The following is a 4,771-nucleotide window of genomic DNA, read 5'->3' as shown; positions in this document are numbered from 1 at the left end:
CTTCCTGAGCAGCTGAGATTATAGGCATGAGCCACTGTGTCTAGCCACATGTTCATATCTTCTTTAATAATAAAATAGGATTAGCCAGGTTTCTGGTGGCACATACCTGTAATCTCAGTTGCTTGGTAGGGTGAGTCAGGAGGATCGTGAGTTCAAAGCCAGCCTCAGTGATTTAGCAAGATTCTAAGCAATTTAGGGATACTCTGTCTCAAAATAAAAAATAAATAAATAAATAGGGCTGGGATATGGTTCAGTGGTTAAACAATCCTGGGTTCAATTCCTGGTACAAAAATTAATTAATAATAAAATGGGTTTATATTTTTGTCACTTCCCTTATTTAGTGTGCAAATTCTTGTTTCTTCTGCATCTGCTGTGGAGCTGGCCTTGTTCGCAGTTGATGCCAGTGAAGAAGTTCCTAAAGAAAGGAAGTGTGTAGATCCTTTTCAGTTCATAAACATGATGATGGGGCATTCATGCTGTTTTGTGAGATGTGCCTCCCTCTAAACTTATGTTATGATAGTGGGCCCATTACCTGTTTAACATGAACTTAGGAGAAAGAAAGAAAGAAAAGGAAGGAAGGAAGGAAGGAAGGAAGGAAGGAAGGAAGGAAGGAAGGAAGGAAGGAAGGAAGGAAGGAAGGAGTGTGAGAGAGAGGGAAAGAGTAGTGGTGTGCTTGGAATTTGTTACTTTAGTAGCTAAGCTCTAATTCTCCCCTTTCTACTCTTCTCCCTATTCTCATACTCTTCGACTGTCAGCTAGAAAGAGCAGACAGCTGTTTCCATAGGCTGGAGTACTGTGTGGCACCTTCTGATATTTTCCTGGAAATGTGGAATTGTGGACACTTCCAAGACATCACTCTGCTACTTATACCAAAGCAAAGAAAGAATCACAGGGATACAATAAGAGCCAATATTGATCCAGAAGGGGAATTTTCTTGCAGATAATACTCTTTCATTTTAGAAAAATAGGCATTCTGTTGCCTATTGGAATATCATTGTTGTTTGTGAGATAGTACTAAATACTAGTAATTCATTAGGCCGTTAAAATTTACACCAAACACCTTACAACTAGTCCTAATATTAATGGAGAGAGAAGAAAGTGTGTTGAGGAACCTCTTATTGTCTTTATTATAAAAACAGCATCATAGCCAGGTAGAGTGGTGCACTGCTGTAAACCCAGCAACCCAGGAGACTGAGATAGGAGGATTCCAAGTTAGAGGCCAGCCTCAACAATTTAGTAAGAACTTGTCTCAAAATAAACATAAAAAGGGCTGGAACTCTAGTTCAGTTGCAGAACAACCCTGTGTTCAATCCCTCATCCCAAAGGAAAAAGAGAGAAAGAGAGAGAGAGAGAAAGAAAGAAAGAAAGAAACCTTAGCATCACCACCATCAAATAGCACTGCTGGATACAAAACATAATCTACTTTAAGCATTCTAGGCATGGGTTAAGTAACTGCAGTTATCTCAAGGTCTCAAGGAAAAAAAAAAACACCGCTTCTGAAGTTAGTGGCTAATAATGATGACGTTCTAGGAACCAGTTGAATATACATTCCAGCCTCTTCTGATTAGAAGAGCATATCTTTAAAACCAGGACTGGTTGCCAGTTTCACCAGGGGAAGATGACCAGTAAAAATTTTTATTATGTAGTGGAAAATAGAGTTGTTTTTTTTTTATCTAGTCCCCTACTTTCTACTTTGCATAGCACATAGGGGTTACATATGTAGCTTGGCACTTAACAGTTTACAACAGTGTCTTTCAAATTTCAATGTGCAAACAAATCACCAGGAAATTTCACCTATCAAGTAGATCTGGGAGTGGAGTCCAATTATTATGCAATTTTTGGCCAATAAATATATGAAAAAAATGTTCAATATCATTAGCAATTAGGGGAATGCAAACTAAAACTACACTGAGATTTCATCTCATACTAGTCAGAATGGCAGGCATCAAGAATACAAATAATAAGGCACAGTGCTACAGACCTGTAATTCCAGCAGCTCAGGAGGGCGAGGCAGGAGGATTGCAAGTCCAAACCCAGCCTCAACAACTTAGCCAGGTCATAAGTAATTGAGAGAGACCATGTCTCAATTTTTTTTTTTTAAGGGCTGGGGATGTGGCTCAGTGTTTAAATACTCATGGATTCAACTCCCAGTAACTCTGCCCCCCCCCCAAAAAAAAAACAAACCCAAAAGCAAAACAAACAAACAAAATAATACAAATAATAATCAATGCTGAGAAGGATGTGGAGAAAAAGGAACACCTTTACACTGTTGATGGGATTGTAAATTGGTACAACAACTGTGGAAATCATCATAAAGGTGTCTCAAAAGACTAAGCATGGAAACACCATATGATTCAGCTATACCACTCCTCCGCATTTATCTTAAAGAATTCAAGTCATCATACTACAGTGTTACATGTATACCTGTGTTTATAGCAGCACAATTCACAGTAGCCAAAACTATGCAATCAGCCTAGGTATCCATCAATGGATGAATGGATAAAGAAAATGTGGTAGATATACACAAAGGAGTTTCATTCCGTCATATAAAAAAAATGAAATTATGTCACTTGCAGGAAAATGGATGAACTAGAGATCATTATGTTAAAAGAAATAAGTCAAACTCAGAAGGTTAAGGATTATATATTTTCTCTCATATGTGCAATCCAGAGAGGAAAACGAAAAAGAAAGATAGGGGTGGATCTCATGAAAATCAAAGGGAGATCAGAAGTGGAAGGAATCAAGGGGCATGAGGTAGAGAGGGAAGGGAAGTGCTGAGGAGTGACATTGGCCAAATTATATTGTTATATTTTGTAATGTGTGCTTATATGAATATGTAACAACAAATCCCATTAGTATGTACAACTATTATGTACCAATAAAAAATGGGAAAAAAAGGTTATGCATTTTTATTTTGGTATTGGGGATTGAACCCAGGCACTCTGAGGCTACATCTCCAGTCCTTTTTATTATTATATATTTTTTAAAATTTTGAAACAGGGTCTCACCAAATTACTGAGGCTGACCTTGAACACACAATCCTTCTGCCTCAGCCTCTAGAGTCACTAGGGCTAATGGAGTATGCCACTGTGCCTGGCAGATTTAGCTTTTTAGCTTTTATTTTTTTATTTTTATGTTTTTTTGTACCAGGGATTGAACTCAGGGGCACTTGACCACTGAGCCACGTCCCCAGCCCCATTTTGTATTTTATTTAGAAACAGGATCTCACTGAGTTGCTTAGCATCTTGCCATTGCTGAGTTTGGCTTTGAACTCGCAATCTTCCTGCCTTAGCTTTCCCAAACTGCTGGGATTATAGATATGTGCCGCTATGCCTGGCTAGATTTAGCATTTAAAAAAATTTTTTTTAGTTGTAGATGGACACAATATCTTTATTTTATTTGTTTATTTTTATGAGATGCTGAGGATCGAACCCAGTGCCTCCCACATGCTAGGCAAGCGCTCTGCCACTGAGCCCCAGCCCCAGCCCTCTGGATTTAGCATTTTTAACAAATTCCAAGGTTATGTAGATGTTTCTAGTCCTAGGACCACACTTTGAGTAGCAATCTTTTATAACACTCAGTCTGGCCAAGATGTTAAGTGAATTTCTGGCTTCATCTCTATCGCACCCCCACCCCATATACCTTACATTCTAGCAAAACTTGTTCTTGGCATTCCCTGGCAATTCTCTGCAAGTGCTTTGATTCACATTATACTTTTTCTGCCTGCTAAACCATTACTCATCTTTCTAGACTGCTCAGGTATCACCATCTCTGTGAAGTGTTCTTGCCCAGCCACCCCCCCTCTTTGGCCGCTAATCCTTCTGTCTACCAAGTTCTCACAGCACTCTGTGAGTACGGATGGTTAGCACTTATTACAAGTTATCATAATTGTTTGTTTACATGATTGTCTTTCTAGCTACTCAGGGCAGGGGGCCAGGCCTTATCAATCTTAAAATCTTAGTACCCAGTAGGTAGCCCAGCACACAATGGTTCCTAATAAGTATTGGTTGAATTGAATTAAACTGAATTTCTCATTATCACTTTTTTGCAGAAGACTTTTTTCCTTGGTACTGGGGCTTGAACCCAGGACCTCATATAGACTAAGGCAAGTGCTCTACCACTGATCTACACCCCTATTCCTTTTTATTTTTATCTTGAGACAGCATCTTGGCCTTGAACTTGCAATCCTCTTGCTTCAGCCTCCCAAGCAACAAAAATTTTAATCACATGTTTTTAGACAAAAATATATCTTGGAGGAAATACCTGTGCCTTTTGTTTAGTTTTCCACGAACCTAACAATGCTCTAAAAAAATTAATAAATAAACAAATTGAAGCCTACTAAAATTTTATCACTAGACCTATTTCGTATTATTTAGAGACAGAATTTCACTGAGTTTCTGAGCACCTCCCTGTTGCTGAGGCTGGCTTTGAACTAGCAATCCTCCTGCCTCAGCCTCCTGAGCCACTGGGATTACAGGCATGCAACACCTTTCCCAGTTTAAAAAACATATCTTGATAGAGTGGACACTTCAGAATTTGAAAATGTTCTGAGCACCAAAATGTCACAAGTGGAAAATTCCACACCTTGAAATTTTGTTTCATGCATCATCATCATCATCATCATCATCATCATCATCACCATTTTTTTGGTACTGGGGATTGACCCCAGCGACACTTTATCACTGAGCTACATTCCTACTCCTTTTCATTTTTTAATTTTGAGACAGGTTCTCACCAAATAACTGAGGCTGACCTTGAACCTGTGATCCTT

The 4,771-nt window shown here is 38.8% G+C and overlaps 1 non-coding gene across 1 annotated transcript; it reads left to right on the top strand.

The window, feature by feature from the left end:
* Positions 1 to 436: 436 nt before the first annotated feature.
* Positions 437 to 542, top strand: LOC125613432. Its single transcript, XR_007344005.1, has one exon. It is a non-coding gene; the product is annotated as a small nucleolar RNA U13 (small nucleolar RNA).
* Positions 543 to 4,771: the final 4,229 nt, after the last annotated feature.

The sequence above is a fragment of the Marmota marmota genome, unplaced genomic scaffold (assembly GCF_001458135.2).
Source record: "Marmota marmota marmota unplaced genomic scaffold, marMar, whole genome shotgun sequence".
NCBI lineage: Eukaryota > Metazoa > Chordata > Mammalia > Rodentia > Sciuridae > Marmota > Marmota marmota.
This window is presented reverse-complemented; position numbering and strand designations above follow the sequence as displayed.